General features: G+C 36.2%; 1 pseudogene; it reads right to left on the bottom strand.

Annotated features, from left to right (window-relative positions):
• Positions 1 to 16,561: 16,561 nt before the first annotated feature.
• Positions 16,562 to 16,733, bottom strand: LOC115031852 (U2 spliceosomal RNA; annotated as a pseudogene).
• Between the last annotated feature and the right edge of the window lie 5,799 nt (positions 16,734 to 22,532).

The following is a 22,532-nucleotide window of genomic DNA, read 5'->3' as shown; positions in this document are numbered from 1 at the left end:
ATTTATCTGTCTCATGCTCTTGGTAGTGCTTGGCATTTCCATGTTACTACGTTTTAAGTGTCATTTGTTAACCATTCTAGCAGTTACTGATTTCTATAACATTCAAGCTTTATTCTGCACTGTCTTAAACTCTAATTAGCCCTAACATACTTGTATATGTTCTTCAGTGAAGTTAACATCCGTAGGATGGGTTCTTTGGAGTTCATCTTGCCCAGAATAGGCAGATACCTTTGGATTTGTAAATCTGTCTTTTATTAATTTGAGACGTGATCATTGTTATATCTAATGTTTTGTTATAATCTCTTTTCTATTTGTTAATACTTATTTTAAAAAATAATTAAGATTACAATATAATTACATCTCTCCCTTTCCTTTTCTCTTTCCAAACCCATATTAATCTCATGTAATCCTGCCACGACTTGTTCAGTTTATTGTCATATATTTTCATTTACTGTTATTACATGAACATATGTATATGTACATACATATATATATGTACATGCATATTTATTTCTAAATATAGTATGTTCAAACCTGGATATTATTCATGTTGACAGATCTCTTCAGATATTTTCTAACTTCAGGATTTATTCCTTACTTCAGATTAAGCAAGATGCATTTTTCCTTTGCCATCTGTACTCTATTTCTGAGGCATTTAATGATTTAGAATTTAAAATAATTTTCATATTTTTTATATTTTCAGTTTCAAGTATTCTATTTTTTAGCCAATTATCTGTTTTTCCTTTGCCTCTACGAATATGTGTGAATCCCTAGTGGAATATGATTGTAATAGATGCTGAAGAGTTGCTGTGAGACTCTGCACCCTGTTGACATCTCTTAAACTTCTGTCTTCTATTTCGTTGTGACATATAAATGATTAAAATTAAGGCTTGGTATTTATGAGGTTTGAAATCTGTTTTTGAACAAAACTCCAAGATCTTCACATACGTGTTCGTATCTAGTAGGATCTGTTTATGTTTGATGTTTGTTTATTACTTATTGGTAATGAGTATGCCTGTGTGTGGATCGCAGGGGTTGTACCTCCCTCTGTGTTTTGGTGATGGTGAGAGGATATCATGTTTTAGCATTTCTTGGAACTCAGAGGATAGCTTTAGAAAATAAAGTCTTGCTTTGGTGTTTAATGAGGTCAAGTGTCTAATTTTGCTCCTGCACGCCCTGGGCTAACTGGCCTACTTGTTTCCAGATGGTTCTCCCATCTCTGAGTCTCATCCCACAACAGCAGTGCTCTGACTGCACAGACTTACCACTGCATTTGACTCCGAAGTAGGTTTATGGAATCAAATTTGGACTAGTGGATCTATGGTAAAAGTGCCTATTCAATAACTAATACATGGAAGTGCATGAGCACACATATGCATGTACAGCCTCACTTCTCCATACACATACACAACACACACACACACACACACACACACACACCACGAAAACCTGAAAAGTAGAAACAGGACTTGCTGAGAAAATGATGTCCAACAGAACAACAAGTGGGTCAAGGAGGGGTATGATGCTAAAAACTAACTCAAATTTATCATATAAATATATTAAACTTCCAATAAGAGTATTAATACACCACCATACTTTGGACCTTGTTAATAACTCTTAAATCATGTTTCTGAACAGTTGTTTAAGCAATAATTTAGCTTTGTCTATGAATTCTGGTACATCTGATGTGAGTCATCTAGTAATCATAAGGTACTTGGTAGAAATCCAAATGTGTATTCTATGCATTTATTTTCTCATGATTTATCTCACACATGATGTGTTCAAGGTGGAGCACATGATCTCCCATAGACACACAGACATACATTAGCTCCACAGTCTGTCCTTTCTTTTTCTTTTTTTTTTTTTAATATTTTTATTACATATTTTCCTCAATTACGTTTCCAATGCTATCCCAAAAGTCCCCCATAGCGCCCCCCCACTTCCCTATCCACCCATTCCCATTCTTTTGGCCCTGGCATTCCCCTATATTGGGGCATATAAAGTTTGCAAGTCCAATGGGCCTCTCTTTCCATTGATGGCTGACTAGGCCATCTTTCGATACATATGCAGCTAGAGACAAGAGCTCCGGGGTTCTAGTTAGTACATCATGTTGTTCCAACAATAGGGTTGCAGATCCCTTTAGCTCCTTGGGTACTTACTCTAGCTTCTCCATTGGGAGCCCTGTGATACATCCAATAGCTGACTGTGAACATCCACTCCTGTGTTTGCTAGGCCCCAGCATCGTCTCACAAGAGACAGCTATATTTGGGTCCTTTCAGCAAAATCTTGCTAGTGTATGCAATGGTGTCAGCGTTTAGAAGTTGATTATGGGATGGATCCCTGGGTACAGCAGTCTCTAAATGGTCCATCCTTTCATCACCGCTACGAACTTTGTCTCTGTAACTCCTTCCCTGGGTGTTTTGTTCCCAATTCTGAGAAGGTGCACAGTGTCCACACTTTGGTCTTCATTCTTCTTGAGTTTCATGCGTTTAGCAAATTGTATCTTAAATCTTGGGTATCCTAAGTTTTGGGCTAATATCCACTTATCAGTGAATACATATTGTGTGAGTTCTTTTGTGATTGTGTTATTTCACTCAAGATGATGCCCTCCAGGTCCATCCATTTGGCTAGGAATTTCATAAATTCATTCTTTTTAATAGCTGAGTAGTACTCCATTGTGTAAATGTACCATAATTTCTGTATCCATTCCTCTGTTGAGGGACATCTGGGTTCTTTCCAGCTTCTGGCTATTATAAATAGGGCTGCTATGAACATAGTGGAACATGTGTCCTTTTTAGCGGTTGGGACATCTTCTGGATATATGCCCAGGAGAGGTATTGCTGGATCCTCCGGTAGTACTATGTCCAGTTTTCTGAGGAACCGCCAGACTGATTTCCAGAGTGGTTGTACAAGCTTGCAATCCCACCAACAATGGAGGAGTGTTCCTCTTTCTCCACATCCTCGCCAGAAACTGCTGTCACCTGAATTTTTGATCTTAGCCATTCTGACTGGTGTGAGGTGGAATCTCAGGGTTGTTTTGATTTGCATTTCCCTGATGATTAAGGATGTTGAACATTTTTTCAGGTGTTTCTCTGCCATTCGGTATTCCTCAGGCGAGAATTCTTTGTTCAGTTCTGAGCCCCATTTTTTAATGGGGTTATTTGACTTTCTGGAGTCCACCTTCTTGAGTTCTTTATATATATTGGATATTAGTCCCTTATCTGATTTAGGATAGGTGAAGATCCTTTCCCAATCTGTTGGTGGTTTTTTTGTCTTATTGATGGTGTCTTTAGCCTTGCAGAAGCTTTGTAGTTTCATGAGGTCCCACTTGTCAATTCTCGATCTTACAGCACAAGCCATTACTGTTCTATTCAGGAATTTTTCCCCTGTGCCCATATCTTCAAGGCTTTTCCCCACTTTCTCCTCTATAAGTTTCAGTGTCTCTGGTTTTATGTGAAGTTCCTTGATCCACTTAGACTTGACCTTAGTACAAGGAGATAGGAATGGATCGATTCGCATTCTTCTACATGTTAACAACCAGTTGTGCCAGCACCATTTGTTGAAAATGCTGTCTTTCTTCCACTGGATGTTTTTAGCTCCCTTGTCGAAGATCAAGTGACCGTAGGTGTGTGGGTTCATTTCTGGGTCTTCAATTCTATTCCATTGGTCTATTTGTCTGTCACTATACCAGTACCATGCAGTTTTTATCACAATTGCTCTGTAGTAGAGCTTTAGGTCCGGCATGGTGATTCCACCAGAGGTTCTTTTATCCTTGAGAAGAGTTTTTGCTATCCTAGGTTTTTTGTTATTCCAGATGAATTTGCAGATTGCACTTTCTAATTCGTTGAAGAATTGAGTTGGAATTTTGATGGGGATTGCATTGAATCTGTAGATTGCTTTTGGCAAGATAGCCATTTTTACAATGTTGATCCTGCCAATCCATGAGCATGGGAGATCTTTCCATCTTCTGAGATCTTCTATAATTTCTTTCTTCAGAGACTTGAAGTTTTTATTATACAGATCTTTCACTTCCTTAGTTAGAGTCACGCCAAGATATTTTATATTATTTGTGACTATTGAGAAGGGTGTTGTTTCCCTAATTTCTTTCTCAGCCTGTTTATTCTTTGTGTAGAGAAAGGCCATTGATTTGTTTGAGTTAATTTTATATCCAGCTACTTCACCGAAGCTGTTTATCAGGCTTAGGAGTTCTCTGGTGGAATTTTTAGGGTCACTTATATATACTATCATATCATCTGCAAAAAGTGATATTTTGACTTCATCTTTTCCAATTTGTATCCCTTTGATCTCCTTTTGTTGTCGAATTGCTCTGGCTAGGACTTCAAGTACAATGTTGAATAGGTATGGAGAAAGTGGACAGCCTTGTCTAGTCCCTGATTTTAGAGGGATTGCTTCAAGCTTCTCACCATTTACTTTGATGTTGGCTACTGGTTTGCTGTAGATTGCTTTTATCATGTTTAGGTATGGGCCTTGAATTCCTGATCTTTCCAAGACTTTTATCATGAATGGGTGTTGGATCTTGTCAAATGCTTTTTCCGCATCTAACAAGATGACCATGTGGTTTTTGTCTTTGAGTTTGTTTATATACTGGATTACGTTGATGGATTTCCGTATATTGAACCATCCCTGCATCCCTGGGATGAAACCTACTTGGTCAGGATGGATGATTGTTTTGATGTGTTCTTGGATTCGGTTAGCAAGAATTTTATTGAGGATTTTTGCATCAATATTCATAAGGGATATTGGTCTGAAGTTTTCTATCTTTGTTGGGTCTTTTTGTGGTTTAGGTATCAGAGTAATTGTGGCTTCATAGAATGAGTTGGGTAGAGTACCTTCTGTTTCTATTTTGTGGAATAGTTTGTGAAGAACTGGGATTAGATCTTCTTTGAAGGTCTGATAGAACTCTGCACTAAACCCATCTGGTCCTGGGCTTTTTTTGGTTGGGAGACTATTAATGACTGCTTCTATTTCTTTGGGGGATATAGGGCTGTTTAGATCATTAACCTGATCTTGATTCAACTTTGGTACCTGGTATCTGTCTAGGAACTTCTCCATTTCATCCAGGTTCTCCAGTTTTGTTGAGTATAGCCTTTGGTAGAAGGATCTGATGGTGTTTTGGATGTCTTCAGGATCTGTTGTTATGTCTCCTTTTTCATTTCTGATTTTGTTAATTAGGATGCTTTCCCTGTGCCCTCTAGTTAGTCTGGCTAAGGGTTTATCTATCTTGTTGATTTTCTCAAAGAACCAGCTCCTTGATTGGTTGATTCTTTGAATAGTTCTTCTTGTTTCCACTTGATTGATTTCGCCCCTGAGTTTGATTATTTCCTGCCGTCTACTCCTCTTGGGTGAATTTGCTTCCTTTTGTTCTAGTGCTTTTAGGTGTGTTGTCAAGCTGCTAATGTGTGCTCTTTCTAGTTTCCTTTTGGAGGCACTCAGAGCTATGAGTTTTCCTCTTAGAAATGCTTTCATTGCGTCCCATAAGTTTGGGTATGTTGTGGCTTCATTTTCATTGAACTCTAAAAAGTCCTTAATTTCTTTCTTTATTCCTTCCTTGACCAAGGTATCATTGAGAAGAGTGTTGTCTGTCCTTTCAACATTTATAGCTTCCCAGTATTCTAGGATCAAAGTTAGCCAAGTTGAAATTTTAGTGTATTCATTCTGTTGGCATACAAATTTTCACTGAGTCTGTTTTGGGAACAAAATTGAAAAAGAGATGAACTTATAAGGATTACTATGGCTGTTTTGATCCTGTTGGCACTTCTGCTTCTACTATGAGTATTCAGTTTCTGGGATTTGTCCATGAAGGTAGTTGAAGACTCAAAAGACATCACTCAATAAGTTTCCATATACAATGCTCAGCTTCCTTCTTCTAGAGGATGTTCTTGGAAATAATTTGTGTATTCCATTTCTTTCTTATCCATCTCTATTTTAATTATAGAAGATAAGAAATTGAAAGAAAATGAAACCACATAATTATTCTGAAATAAAATACATGTTTAAACAATAGTAGTGATTTTTTTTTAAAGCTTAAAATCATATGGTCATTTGTTTTTTCTGTTTTAAATTTTATTTTCTCTGCTTTTGGTACATCTCACGTTTGCATCTCAAATTTCTGTGGTGGCCATTTTGCTTTTCACATGCCCTATTTATCTGTTTTTTGTTTGTTTGTTTTGTTTTTTAGAAATTACCTAGCAAGAAGATTTCTCTGTATACATCCTTCTTAATGAATGAGAAAGCTTCTTGCACCAATAATTTTTAAGATTCTCAGAGTCCCATGGACCATTATGAATTACATAAGATGAGAACATTTATGAGGGGTAAGGGAAGAAAACATTATTTTCAGCATATTGGGAAAGAACATTCTGTACACCTAATTAGAGTTTCAAAATTCAATTACTAGAAAGAAAATAGAAACTCATTTTCGTAGAAATAGCATTTGAATCCTCTTACACAGGAAAAGGTACCAAACATACAAAATGAATAAGAAACAGATGGGGAGAAAAAGTTGGAGGGAGAGAGGGTGTATATATGCATATAAGTAATTTATTAATTATTGTATATTGTATACATACAATAGAATGATGACATTAAATAATTGACCCATATCTATATCTTTTTTTTTTTTTTTTTGGTTTTTCGAGACAGGGTTTCTCTGTGTAGCCCTGGCTGTCCTGGAACTCACTTTGTAGACCAGGCTGGCCTCGAACTCAGAAATCCGCCTGCCTCTGCCTCCCAAGTGCTGGGATTAAAGGCGTGCGCCACCACGCCCGGCTCCCATATCTATATCTTAAAAGACAAAAAGCATAACTAAATATTTTAAAGCATAAATTATGAATATATAGCTAAATGAAAAATTATGAGTTTTACTTAAGAAATTGTTGACTTCAAAGATAGTCGATTATAGTTCAGAGTTGAAACCCTTATCATGAGTAAGGCAAGGGAAATATTTATGTGTCTCTAATCAGTAAGAAAATTATTTTCAAGTTCATTAAACCTAGAAACCTCTATAAGTCAAACTGTCCTGGGATTGATTCCATACTCCAAACTGGTTATTTATCAGTCATCTGAGGGCTCTGAGTTATGCATGTAACAACTGGTTTTAGAAATGAAAGGCCATTGAGCTGATTTAAATATGATCATGCCTCCATTTACATTGGAGAGTCTTGCAACAAGACTGTAAACATCAACTAAATTCAAAATAGTTTTTCATAGAGAAGTAAAGGCTACTAAGGTACATAAAATTGTGTCATAGAACTGTAAATGACAGCTGAAATAGACAAAATATATTCTGAAAAAACTACTATGATTATACAAATTGGACAAGATTTTGAGAAAAGTATGGAGTATTTGAAATGAACAGATGAAAGGTATTTATTGTAGTCATATAAACAGGACTGCCATGAATAGAAAAGGATTAAGTATGAATTTCAGATATTCAGTCTATCAAATGAGCAAATAAGAAAATGTGGGAGGGAATTAGCCATTCATAAATATAGAGGGTAGAAAAACAACAGAGAAAAGAAAGCCAAGCACCAAAAGAAAAAGTATCTGCTATGATAAAAGAAAACAAAAGGAAATAATTGTAAGTTAAAACATTGTGAGGGAGATACCCAATAATTGATTATCCAAAACCAAGTGGTCAGTTCTTACATATAAGCAACTCTAAATGCATGATATCAGCAAAACATGTATCTCTCTCTTTCTTAACATCTCTCATTCATATATATATATATATATATATATATATATATATATATATATGTGTGTGTGTGTGTGTGTGTGTGTGTGTGTGTGTGTGTATATATATATATATATATACACACACATATATATGGGGGTATGTGTATATATATATATATACATATACAAATAAGAAATATTATCCAGTATAAGGTATTTTTATTAATGTATTTATGAATGCATATGAATCTACATAAGAAATAATAATGAATGGGAAAAGAGCTCATGAATTTGACACAAATCAAGTAATATTATAAGGGAAACTTCTCAGGGAGTAAAAAGATGTAATTATATTATTTTTAAAAAATAAAAAATTATAAACATGCAAAATATAGTTATAAAGGCAGGATGAGATCCACCCTTTGTTCTTGTGTGGGAACTCTGGAACAAGTTTACAGTTACAGAAAAGTTACATTCTAGAAATGAGTGTCACCATTATACCAGCGTCAGTGGTGGCCTAAAAGAGCTACAACACATATTTGTCACATACATGACCCTTTGAGGCATAGGGTTGATGAATCCAAAGAGGTAATTTTTGTAAGTACTAGGGAAAGGCAAGAGGAAAGTGTTCTTTCGGTCTGATGATGCTGACATTAGTTATAATAAATAATTGAATGTAGTTCATTTTTCACACTGCGTTTATCACCTTAAAAAGACAGAAGTATCCTAAAACACTTACAATGTTTTATGTTGACTACTCTTTTCAAATCCTTCTCTAGTCACTTACAGCTAACAGAATAAGAATGATGCTGTCAATTTTTATTTTGAAAAACAACTAGAAGTTTGATTATGTTGTTAATTTTCAGCTGGAAGAAGAACTTTTGTTTTTAACCCCTAATAACTATACTTTGCTCACAAAAACTTAAATAGTCTTATCATCTTTTCAATAAGAAGGCCTGCATTCATGCTTTTACCCTGGAAAATAAGATACAACGTTCAAATTTGAACCATGAAAGCACAGCGAATTACTTCTCTCCAAATGAGGTGGCTGCTAAGTTAGTTTTGAATTCAGTATTACATGTAAACCAAGGTGCAATCATGTCCAATATGGATTTTCAAAAAGTAAATGTTCACCACTGAATCAAGATTTTGCTCCATTTTAGAAATGACATTGGAGAGCGAAAAGAAAATTGTCTGCAAATGAGCCTATTCTTGATACTCTTCTAATGAAAGGACGAGAGGATAAGTCTTTCTACCTGAGATGAATATAATATATGACGATCAAGCCAATTATTGCTGCTGGAGGATTCTGTCAACAAAATAGCTGAGCAGGAATGAGTGTGATGATTTCTCTGGCAAGCTTGGAGAAATGATGAGTAATTTTAAAGCACAGAATTATTTCATCTAAGAAGTTCCATGACTTTGCGCTATTCGGCTAAATGTGCTGAAAGGGAGGCAGAGATGATTAATGCCGCCGAATGGTGCTTAAAGAGAAGGATGCTAAGAAGCCAATTTGAAGAGACAAAATTTCAGTTGATTGCCTTTTTCTTAGAAGAGAGTGCTGAATATGCTATTTGGTATTTCAGATACTTGGAGTAATTCTTCTCTTTAAAGCAAAACAAAGTTATATATAGATATATAGATATATAGATATAGTATATATATATATATAGATAGTATATATATATATAGTATATATATATATATATATATATAGATATAGATATATATATATATATATAGATATAGTATAGATATAGTATGCATATATATATGTATGTATATATACATATATATGTATATATACATATATATGTATATATACATATGTGTTATTTATATTTAGTACTCTCACCATGTAAGTGTGGCTGTGTGTATGTCACAATTTTTCCCTGGATATTGCTATCTACATAAATAAAGAAATAAGAAATTACAGAATCAGGAATTACAATTAACTCATAAATTCTGGAATATGGAAGGGTAAGGTCAAATATTATAAATCTGAAAGCTCAGATTTTTTAATGATAAAACTGTAATTATGTTTGGTTTGTATGTTATTATTTTGTCCTTTATGTCATTTCAAAGGGAGAAAAATAACATCTGCTTGAATTTGATAATGTGAAATAAGACATAAAGTATATTTTAAAACATTTACTATCATTCCTAGAACACAACAATTACTATCTAACCCACTGTCACTTCTACAAATATTGCACTGTTTGGCTGCTATCCAGATGGAGTATATAATAATGTTAATTCACCCTGTTGAATAATGTATGTGGAAATACATCAAGGATTATGGTACAGATCATAACTGGTTAAGTATAATAAATATTATACATTTGACATAAATGCTAAATAGTAACAAGTCACAGATTTACACGGTAGCTAGGGCATAATTTGTAAGGGAAAGTTCCTGAAGGTTTTTCCATAAAGTGGGACAACATTTTACATCTCATCCCTATGCCTGACAGCTCTTCAGATATGACTATTTCTGACTGAGGAAGTGGCAGCAAATACAATAAGAGCCGTATCACTGCTTCCAGGGAGCTGGTTTTCCAAGCTACCTGAAGCGTGTCATGACCTATTACTTGGGCTACACCTCCATCTGTGCTTTTCATCCTTCTTGGCACATCCAATTAGAGATGAAAAATTATAGCCACATAGTAGCACTGAGCAGGATGTGACTGGATGCATAGCATTGGATGATGTCAAGGTGATTGTATGAACGGCAGGCAAAGTCAAAGTTATGTACATAGGGTACTCTCAATGTTCTGTATCTTTTATGGGGTGCACTCTAGTGCAACCTTTATGCAGAGAGACAATGTATTGTTGGTGTAGCTTCTTTTTGGCATAAAGCCTTGTTTCAGGCTAGTGTACCATTAGGAGGCATGGGTCTGCCCAGCATTGCAGGAAAACTTGCTATTTGTTCAAGCAAATTTCTGAAGATAGGAACCTATGACTTCTCCTTCTTAGAGCATTCCTGACCAAAGTAATTTCAATCACAATTACCTCCTCTCCTCCTTTCATATACATTTATCTCCTACAATCTTGGAGGTATCTATATTCAATATTTGTGGCTAAATAAATCCCAAATTTTGATAGTTGCAAACTGAAACAAAAAATAAAATATAAAACCTAGCTAGTGTGAAGAAATTAACATCGACTTATCTTCTGAGATTTTTCCAGTTTGCATCTCATCTCTTCCAACTTCCCACTCCATCATTTGCATTTTAAGGCTGTCATACTTGACACATAAATAGGGCACTTTCATCTGCTCTTGTTAGTTGCTGAACAAAGTCTACTTGCCTTGCCTACTCTATCCTTGATAAACTCATGCTTTATTTTATTCCATTTTATCAAGTATTGCTTATAGTATTTTTATTTTAGCTTCTAATTTTCCAGTCATGCATTGACCTCCAGATCCTCAATGAGATATAACTGAATCACATGTAGAGGACATGTAGAGACATGTAGAGGATAAACAAGTCCTGGCCAATACATGTAGAGACATGTAGAAGATACACAAGTCCTGGCCAATGAGAAGGGATCCTGTTTAGTCTAAGGTCTGCTGGCTCTCTTAAACTGTCTTGGCAAATAGTAATGTAAACAACAACAACAACAAAAATGAAATTTCAAGACCTATCTAGAAACCTGTGTTTCTTTACATAAATATTTCAAGAAAGATTGGGACATAAGATATAAGTTTAAGTAACATGAAAGATGGAAAATCTTACATTAAAAGAAAAACTGGCAACTAACAGATTGGGAAAAGCTCTTTACCAACCCTAAATCCAATAGAGGACTAATATCCAATATATAAAAAGAACTCAAGAAGTTAGACTCCGGAGAACCAAGTAACCCTATTAAAAATGGGGTACAGAGCTAACCAAAGAATTCTCAACGGAGGAATACCGAATGGCTGAGAAGTACCTAAAGAAATGTTCAACATCCTTAATCATCAGAGAAATGCAAACCAAAACAACCCTGAGATTCTACCTCACACCAGTCAGAATGTCTAAGATCAAATATTCAGGTGATAGCAGATGCTTGTGAGGATGTAGAGAAAGAGGAACACTCCTCTATTAATGGTGGTATTGCAAGCTAGTACAACTATTCTGGAATTCAGATTGGAAGTTCCTCAAAAAATTGAACATAGTACTACCAGAGCACCCAGAAATAACACTTCTGAGCATATACCCAGAAGATGCTCCAACATGTAATAAGGACACATGCTCTACTATGTTCATAGCAGCCTTATTTATAATAGCCAGAAGTTGGAAAGAACCCAGATGTCCCTCAACAGAAGAATGGATACAGAAAATGTGGTACATTTACACAATGGAGTACTACCCAGGTATTTATAAAAAATCATTTCATGAAATTCTTTGACAAATGGATGGAAGTATAAAGTATCATCCTGAGGGAGGTAACCCAATCACAAAAGAACACACATGGTATATGCACTCACTGTTAAGTGGATATTAGCTCAGAATCTCAGAATACCCAAGATAAAATTCACAGACCACATGAAGCTCTTGAAGAAGGAAGAACAAATTGTGGATACTTGGATCCTTCTTAGAAGGGGGATCAAAATACCCATGGAAAGAGTTACAGAGACAAACTGTGGAGCAGAGACTGAAGGAATGACCATTCAGAGACTGCCCCACCTGGGGATCCATCCCATATACAACCACCAAACCCAGACACTACTGTGGATGCTAAGAAGTGCTTGCTGACAGGAGCCAGATATAGCTGTCTCCTGGGAATCTCTACAGTGCTTGACAAATACTGATGTGGATGCCCTCAGCCAACCATTGGACTGAGCACAGGGAGCACAATGAGGAGCTAGAGAAAGGACCCAAGAGCTGAAGGGGTTAGCAGCCCCATAGAAAGAACAACAATATGAACATAACAATACCCCCAGAGCTTCCTGGGACTAGAGCCCCAGGGACTAAACCACCAACCAAAGAGTACACATGGAGTGACTCATGGCTCCAGCTGCATATAGCAGAGGATGGCCTTGTAGGTCATCAGTGGATGGAGAGACCCTTGGTCCTGTGGAGGTTCTATCCCCCAATGTAGGGGAATTCCAGGGCCAGGAATTGTGAGTTGGTGGTTGGTGAGCAGGGGTAGGGGAAGGGGATAGGGGTTTTTCAGAGGGGAAACTAGGAAAGAGGATAACATTTGAAATGTAAATAAAGAAAGTATCTAATAAAAATAAATAAATACAAATAAAAATTTAAGCTGCATGACTTTGAAACAAAAGGAAAACCAACATTGTCAAGAATATTTCAATACAAAAAAGAAATTGTATATATTCAAATGAGCATGTTCCTTCGTAAATGACTATGAAACCGCTACATACTAATTTGCTTGGTATATTCACATACTTAAAAAACAGCTGTTAAAATACAGCATAATAAAATGAAAAGAACCACACATATAAAGAATTTAGATTATGGTACATTTGTGTGATCATGTACTCAATAACCAAACAGAGAAATCAAACATATATCTCCATTTATATTCTCAGAAAGCAGCACTTAATAATTGCTTATTTTAATAAAAATTTTTAATTGAGTATATATTAACTACATTTTCCCTTCTGCCAACACATCCCTGTTTACAATTTTTATATGTAGTAAGTCATTTCTCTTCAATGGGGACATTCTAGATAGCTCTCCTTTCCTTCTCACACTTTTTTTTTTTGTTGTTGTTGGTTGGTTTCAGGTTTTTGCATATACCTAATTTCTTTCAACTAGCACACTTCTTTCATCTCTAGGGAGGGAAACAGAAACAAACAATATCTGTTCGCAATGCCACAGGATGTGTGTCTTATTTTTCCTTCTGGGCCTTCAAAATTTTATCATGTATCTCAGAAATAATTGGGAATGTATCAATTTTCTAGAAAAGTTTCAAATTCAGCTAAACAATAGAGCATATGATAAGTTTCATTACTATTATATAAAAGTACTCCCTGTCACTGAATAGTCGGCTTGTGCGTTAATAGTGTATACCACTCCAGAAATGAACCCGAGTTTTGTTCCTGGCACCTCACCTATGTCTGGTGGCTCACAACCTCCTTTGATTCCAACTGTATAGGATCTGATAACTTATTCAGAACTAAATGCATGCCAGATCATTCCTACACCCAGACACACATCTACATATAATTAAAATTAAATGTTTCATTAAAGTACCCATATTAATCTTCTCTAATTTGCAAAATAAAGTTGGAAATGTGACATGTATTATTCCAACTTCAAATCTAAGAATGTCTTTGTTTCTCTAATATGATTTTTCTTCTTTTTTTACATTTCTTTTTATATTATTATTATTAGATATTTTCTTCCTCTGGGGATAGCATTTGAAATGATTTTTCTTATTAGTGAGCATTTATTGAGAATTTCTTGAGTGGGAACACTGTTTGAGGCAAAAAAACACTACTTGAGACAAGCAAAGTGTATCCTAAATTTGGACCTTTCTACAGAACTCCACATACTAAACTTGACTGAAGAACAATACTGACAGGGGTGAGGAAAGTGATGGGGAAGCAAGAGAGACAATTTGCACAATTTCCAAGCTAATACCAATATTCTCTTCTAGATTGGGAACATGCTATGATTAAAAAGACAGCATTTTTCTAATACCCATATGTTCTAAAAGCCTACTGGTAGAAATTGGAAATGTAATTGAGGAAAATACGTAATAAAAAAAAAAGTAAAAAAAAAAAATGGCATTCAGAGAGAAGAGTTTGTCCTGCCTAATTTCTAAAGTCTCTAGGCTGTGAAATAAAATTTGCCTGTTCACTCATAAAGCTCCACTGGCAGAATTGAGTCACCATAAAGTGAAAGGCCCACTTCATGCAGGTCACAGTAGGAAGAGAAACCCTGTGGCTCTGTATTCTTCATTCACCAGAAGCTAGACTTTTAGGAGGAACGTGGTACCTCATCTCTCTGCAGAATACAAACCTCTAACAAATTGTGTCAATGGCAAAATGTTTTCCTCAGGGGTCATGGTATAACTAGAGGGCCACCAAAAGTGTTTTAAGTATTCTATGCTGGAGACAGCTAATTTAACCACCTGTAACCTGTCCTGTGGGGACTATTACAGCCTGACAGCATCCTGTGGAGACAAGGTTGTAGAAAAGAAAATGCTCAGGATGCTTTCTTTAGAAAGCACATCTCAAATACACTAAATTTTGAAGCACCTCGATTGGTTTTCACATAGTTAGACTAGGACTGGATCCATTGCTTTGTTCTTGTTTGTTTGGTTAATAGATATCTTTTTCTTTTTTTCCCCCAGAGCAATGCTACAGGGAGCCCAAATGACTCAACAGCAAGAAATATTTCAAAGCTAAGAATAAGAAGGAGCCATAAAGAATTCAGCTTAATTATCTTCACAAATCTAATCTGACTGTTCTCATAATGCTTTCTTCCCTGGGTGCCTCTGCTTCAGACCTTTTGTGTCATGAGAAGAACAATTAACACAGATTTTAGAGTGCAGGTTATATATTGGATATGAGACTTTCTCATTCTTGCAGGAGCTCAGAGAAAACAAAATGAGATGTTGATGTAGAGATTTTCCGCAATAACCAGGTATCATCACCTGTTACAAGCCAATTTGAAAGCTGATGTTTTTCTCTTGAGGTTTTATCACTAAAAATTGAGCCAAGATCATGACACTGAGGGGAAAAAGGAAGTGATTTTTTTCCACTTGACTTTCAGCAATGGCTCAAATGACTGTTTTAATGAGCATTTAAGGGAGGGACTGAAAGTAACTGGGGAAAAGTAGATGAGGCAGATTTTCCCCAAGGGACTTAGAAAACACCATTGACTAAAGTGCATGCTGCAGAATAATAAGTCCTTGAAATGTTCCTAAATTGAAAACAGAAAATGATTAGCTGTGTTTGGGAAAATGGACGTTTAAGTAAAACAAAACAAAAAATCGTATTCTGCTTTATATTTCTTATAGTATTAAAAGAGAATTTGTTATTGATTTTCATGAGAGGAAAAATAAATAACTGGACAATTCTTCAAAATGTAATTGTTCCTAAATTTGACTTTTTGCTGAACACTTAATGGGTGAAGGGTGTTCACTGTCAAAACTGCATAAGGGTATCATGCTAATCCAAGCATTTCCCACAATGTGTGGGTTAATTTTAAATATTCTTATGTTTTGAATTTAAAGTAAAATTATTATCAATTCCCCTTCACCTTTCTCCCTCCAGCCTGTTATATATACACTCCATTGTGCTCTCTCTCTCTCTCTCTCTCTCTCTCTCTCTAACTCATGGTCTTTATTTCTTTAATTTTTGTTATATATACAAAGTAATAACTACTATCTGTATGTTTGAAGAAAAATAAGTTCAAACCTTTACTTTCCCCAAATAATCACCTGTATACCACAGTTAATAACTTCTCTGTGAAGGATATAAATACTTCTTGTAATTGCTGATCTACAAACTAAAAGCATCTCTCTAAGGTTAGAGTTTCAGTCCTTGTGCAACAGAGTCTCTTGGATACTCAAGGAAAAGAATAAAAATATAACACTCTATCAGGTCTTATCTCTTTATCTAAAGAACAACAAAAATATGTATCCAATTATTATTATTTCAAGAATATATCAGGGTCAAGAAGACACAGTTTACATGTTTCCAATTTAATGTTCTATCCTTTAATACCTTACCTGTTCCTTCTTCCACAGTTATGTTCATCTCAGAATTTTACTAGTATCTGAGTGCCATGAGATGTTCTCATTGAGAAGTATCATGGAAAATCAGACAGGCTCTGAACTCCATCTTCTTGTGTTAATTGGGGATGGGAGAAGGCTTGGTTATAATGTATGCAGAGTAATCATCATTTCCTAGAACATCAGTTGCATATGTTTTTCTCTTGAGTGTTTTGCTCTGTTCCATGCTTCAAGAAACAGACAGTAAAAATACTACATATATAAAACTTGGGGGGACGTATCACCTTTAAACAGAAGAACACATTCTACACTTGATCTTAGCCAAAAGGCCGAGAAGCGATAGAAGAACACATTCTAAATTATAACAACACTATATAACCCAGTTTGCAATTTTCTATAACCACATTTACAAGTTTTTGTTTAATTAAGAATGTAACACAATAAAATAAGAAAGGGAAGAAATTAAAGCCAGCTAAAGAATCCTAAAGGTGAAGTCCCACTATACGTGCTGAAATCTAACAAAAATACTTTCCAATTGTAAAAATATCAGCTTTTTATTTATCTGGTGGTTTTGCACTACTGCTATTTTTATTGTTGTCTTAGTCACCAGTCCCCTTTTCTTCCAACTTGCTCCTATTTATCTGAACAAATAAAAAATAGTAACAGAAAGTCCCTGGGGGAAAGTAAAACATTATTGAATAGTCCAAGGAGGAGATCTGGTCTAGGGATAAAGTAGTCTTTTTCAGTGGATGCCATCCTGACAGCTCTCTTATATGGTGTCTTGCAGAGAGCAGATAATATCACAGCTTGCCACGGAGGCAGAGAACTAAAAGACTAAAACAGAGACCTCAGGAAGGAACTGAGTTATTGATTTTTTTCCCTTAAATTCCATTTCTCTGAAAATGGTGAAGCTGAATCTTGATGAAGAAAGATGCCTTCAGCTTTGTCCTTACCTGATTTATAAACTCTGGGGATGAAGTAGATAATGTGATATGCATATCCAAGTTAGTATATTCTGATTGACAGTCTAGTTCACTATATAGGACTGGAATTTACTTGGCCAGATTTCATGTTGCATAGTTTGTAAGTCTTTAAGAATACTTTGCTGAGGCTAGGAAGATGGCCCCATCAATAAAGTACATGTCAGACAAGTATAAGGATCTAAGTTTGTATCCCCAACATCCACCTAAAAATCTCTTTGTTTATAATTACAGTTCTGAGAGCCTGAAAAAAATGATTGTTTTTTTTCTTTTATGTATGTATGTATTTGTTTGTTTGTTTATTTATTTATTTATTTATGTTTTGGTTTTTCGAGACAGGGTTTCTCTGTGTAACCCTTGCTGTCCTGGAACTCACTTTGTAGACCAGGCTGTCCTTGAACTCAGAAATCTGCCTGCCTCTGCCTCCGGAGTGCTGGGATTAAAGGCATGCACCACCACGCCCGGCTGTATTTATTTATTTTAAATGCCTGTGTTCTCCTGTATTTCTTTAAGTGAGTTATTAATACCAGAATTTATTCCACTCCTGATACACCCTCTGACTCACTGACTGTTCACATTCCATATGTCCTCCCTGCCCCCTTTCTCCAGGAGGATGTCCCCACCCTGCACCGCCACCCTGGTGGGGCCTGGAAGTTGTGGCATCTCAGCCTATGTCTTGTCCATGAATCATCTTCTAACACTCTTTTGCTTCTTCCACTATCTTGCTTCTGTTCTGTAATTCACTCAGGACATTTTACAATGAGGGCATTCTTTTCTGGACATTTTACAATGGGGACATTCTTTTGACGTTAATGTGTTACCTAACACCCGTTTGGTCTGTGTACCTGAGCAAATACTGTCTGTGGTTTTCAGCTTTATAAACCCTCCATTTCCCAAGAGTAAGCAAGACTTGAAGAGGATTTTTTTGTCTTGTCTCCTTTCTTCACATCTTCTGATCCCAAATTTGTCATTGTAGTTCCCTTCCTTCAAGAACCCTGTTATTTAAGTCCTGTAGGTCCGGCAGCACAGCACCAGACCTCTAATTGCCCTGGGGCCTCCAGTCTCTTGAGGGTTCTGTGCATTTTCTCTGACTAAACCCAGACATAGTAGTCCACTGCTTTGAATATGTTGGAGGCCTCATATCAGCTGGAATATGCTACCTGGCTGGTGTTCCATTATCTTAGAGATCTCGGGGGTCCAGGTTAATTGAGACTGCTGGTCCTCCTACAGGATTGTACTTCTCAGCTTCTTTCAGCCTTCCCTAATTCAACTACAGTGGTCAGCAACCTCTGCCCATTAGTTGAGAGCAAATATCTGCATCTGACTCTTTCAGCTGCTTGTTGGGTCTTTCTGAGGGCAGTCCTGATAGGTCCCTTTGTGTAAGTGTTCCAACTCCATATCCTCCTTAATAATGTCAGGTCTTGGGGCTTCCCCATTGAGCTGGATCCCACATTGGGCCTGTCACTGGATTTTCTTTACCTCAAGCTCCTCTTCCTTTCCATCTCTGCAGTTCTTTCAGACAAGAACAAATATGGGTGAGAGTTTTGACTGGAATGGCAACCCCATCCCTCACTTGATGCCCTGTATTTCTGATAGAAATGGGCTCTACAAGTTCCCTTGACATTGGAGACAAATGATGATCTTTAAAGCTTGCTGGCTACACAACATAGCTGGGTTGGTGAGCTCCTGCTTCAATAAGCTGGTTTTTGGCAAAGACCTTATAACAACCACAATTATTTGTAAGAAGGATGAAGATATGGACAAGTTGTGTACAGGTGCATGTAGCAGAGTAAAATAAAATCTTTCTTTTTCTTAGGCCATATAAACTGACTCTTAAAAGGATTGCACACTTAAATATATACTGTGAAACACTGAAATTCCTGGAAAACAATTTACAGGAAAAGTTCTTTAATGTAAGTTTTTCAGTGACTCCTTACATACAATGCCATAACCATAGGACATGAAATCAGGAAAAGTAATAACAATAATAAAATAATAATATAAAGCTTCATCACTGAGGCTTGTAAGATGTTTCTGTGAATAAAAGTGGCTTCCAGTTCAATAAACTGAATGTGATTCCTGGAACGAGTGTGGTTGAAAAACAGAAGGAAGTCTCACAAATTGACCTTTGCCCTCCAAATGGTGCTATGCTACATGCCAAATCTCTACACATAAATATGTAACTAAATAACTATGAAAAGCTTCTACATAGCAAAAGATTATGAATAAAGTGAAAAACCATAGATTGAGAGAAAAAATTCAAACTATATATCCAAAAAAGAGTATATTTTTATAACATCTAAGAGTTCACAGAATATATATCAGTATCAAAATATATATCAATACTAAGGAACATAATTTAAAGAGAGTAAGGCACTTATGTTTCCTAAGAAGACAAAAACAAAAACACAACAGAAGAAAACAAAACAACTATAAAGCTAAGCCAATAGGTAAATAAAGAGATGCATAAGATGGTTACATATTAGAAATGCAAATCAAACACATGGAGCTATATCACATTACACAGATGGCACAGCAAACATGGGTGAAATAGAAAGAACGAGCAGAGAGCTGAGGAGGAAGCATGTTAGCATATGTGCCTGGCATTATATAGTCCTGTATTTGATCTTCAAGACTGCAAAAATTTAATAAATAAAAAAAAAAAAAAAAGGAAAAGAGGACAGTGGTGAAGCGGGTATAGACATGGGAAACCTTAATAAAATTACAGTCGCATGGAAAAGAATATAGATATTCCTCACAAGTTATAAAATCCCATTGCCTGGGCTGGTGAGATGGCTCAGCAGGTAAGAGCACCCGACTGCTCTTCCAAAGGTCCGGAGTTCAAATCCCAGCAACCACATGGTGGCTCACAACCATCCATAACGAGATCTGGTGCCCTCTTCTGGAGTGTCTGAAGACAGCTACAGTGTACTTACATATAACAAATAATAAATAAATCTTTAAAAAAAAAAGAGAGAGACACTGGGAACCCAGAGCCTCTCCTCCCTTAAAAAAAAAAAAAATCCCATTGCCATTTCTAGATAAGTATCCACAGTAAAGGAATTCAGGATCTCAGGGGAAAAAAAATCTACCTTCCATGTGTTTTGCAGCAGAAGTCAAAGTAGTGAAGATATGGAATACAAGAGAATGATGAATGAGTGGATGAAAATGAATATACACATGTGTGTATATCCACATACAATATATAGTGAATGCATTATGTATATATGAAATAGAATATACATTAAAACATGAAAGTAAGTGAAGTCTACCCTCTACAAAACCATGAGCAATATTAAGCCAAATACAGAAATATAAATACTTTCTCTCTCAATTTACATATGAAAAATTAAAATATAGAAGCAGAATGGAACAATGGTTTTGAAAGGGTATGGGTGGTATTGGAAACAATAATGTTAGAGGGTAGGCACTTCCACTTTTAGGTTAAAAATGGTGGGGTTTAATGTACTACCTGGGAGATAATGGGTATATTAATTTGGTAGTGAAAACTATTGTATAATATATCTATATATTAAGTGATAGCAATTTTAATAGACTATGTGATACATTTTTTTCAATTAAATTTTAAAAAATAAAGATATATCAAATCAATATTTGCAGCAAGGTTAAGCAGTCGAAGCAGGATGGACATAAGGTGAAAAGAGTGAAGGGGCAGCCAAGAGAATGAAGCAATGGTGCACAGCTGGCTTCAAATATGTACACACATGTTATGAGCATAGGATGGCCCCAGAAACAAAATAAATCACTCCCATAAACTCCAAAATGGTTACAGACCTCTAGATCCATTTTAGATATTTGACCTCAAGAAGAATAAGATAATAAATGGGTCTGGCTTGAAGCCACTGAAGCTGTAATGTGTTGCTACAGCCATCGAAACTAATACAAGGATGCCTTTATCAGGATTATTACCCTTTCAACTTGAAATTATCACAGTGCTCCCAGGGAATAGAGGATCTTATTTCGGGACAAATATATGTACTATGCTAATAAAAATGTGTATATTTACATCATGTGTTTGTTTAAAACAAATACAAAGACAGAGGAGTGCATAGGTAATGAAATCTGTGGTTTTCCTGATTGACAGTGTCTCAGAAAGATGAATTGTCTTGGTTAAAAAAAAAAAGTTCTCAGGTTGTCTGGATTACTATGGAAAGCAGAGATTGAAGAGCATGTATGGACATTGATTTGCTGTAGCAGTGGAAGCTAGGAAGCTTAAAACCAAAGTCAAACAGTTTGATTGCATGCTTTTCCCCAAGAAGATGTGAAAAACTGTACAGCCATGCCCAATAAGACACCAATAATAGAGATCACAAAGAGTGATACTCTAGACTAGCTCTGCTGTAACTGACAATTCGATTGGAGTTACTTATGGGCACATGGGAGACTCAAAGGAAGGCAGCCTCACCCTTGAATAGACAGCTTTAGCATAGGGGACAAATTACAAAGCATTCCTGTAATTTCTTGGTTACCTTGAAGAGAGTTCCTCTGAAGAGAGTCCGCTGGTCTCCCACACTTGCTACTGTTTTATTAAGCCTGATGGAGGGTTCTATGAAAATCTTACAATATTTTGAGCCTGTCCAGTCTTAAAAGTTTACAGCTGTCTTTAGTGCCCTTATTCTCTGAAGAACCCTCCTCCTCCTCTTCCTCCTCTTCCTCTTCTTCTTCCTCCTTTTCCTCCTTGTTCAACCTTGAGAATCATGCAATTCATCATCTTTTTCCCTCCACAGTTTCAGTTATGGGAAATAGCAACAAATACTCTCTCTTCCTGATTTGTAGACAGACCTCTTCTGAATGCTAGCTGGCATGATAGAAAAGGAGCTTCAGACTGCATTTTTGTGTGTCCACATGTATGTGCAGGCACATATGCCTATGCAAGTGGACCCAGACAAGAGTTCTGTTCTGAATATTCTTCAATGTCTCTTTGCTTTTGTTTGCTTGTTTGTTTGTTTGTTTGGTACAAAGTATTTCAGTGTCAGTAATTCGCTACACTGGCTAGCCAGTGACCCCTTAGGCCTCCTGGAACTGGAATTATACTCATGTGTTGCCCCTTCTGGGACTCTGTATCCAGGTCCTTTTGCATTTGCTGCAAGCACTTTAACCATTGATTCAGATCTCCATCCTGTATAACTATTTTATAAG

Source organism: Mus caroli, unplaced genomic scaffold (genome assembly GCF_978045245.1).
Source record: "Mus caroli unplaced genomic scaffold, Mus_caroli_1 scaffold_10, whole genome shotgun sequence".
Taxonomy (NCBI): domain Eukaryota; kingdom Metazoa; phylum Chordata; class Mammalia; order Rodentia; family Muridae; genus Mus; species Mus caroli.
The sequence above is the reverse complement of the archived record's forward strand: the minus strand, read 5'-3'. Positions and strand labels throughout refer to the sequence as shown.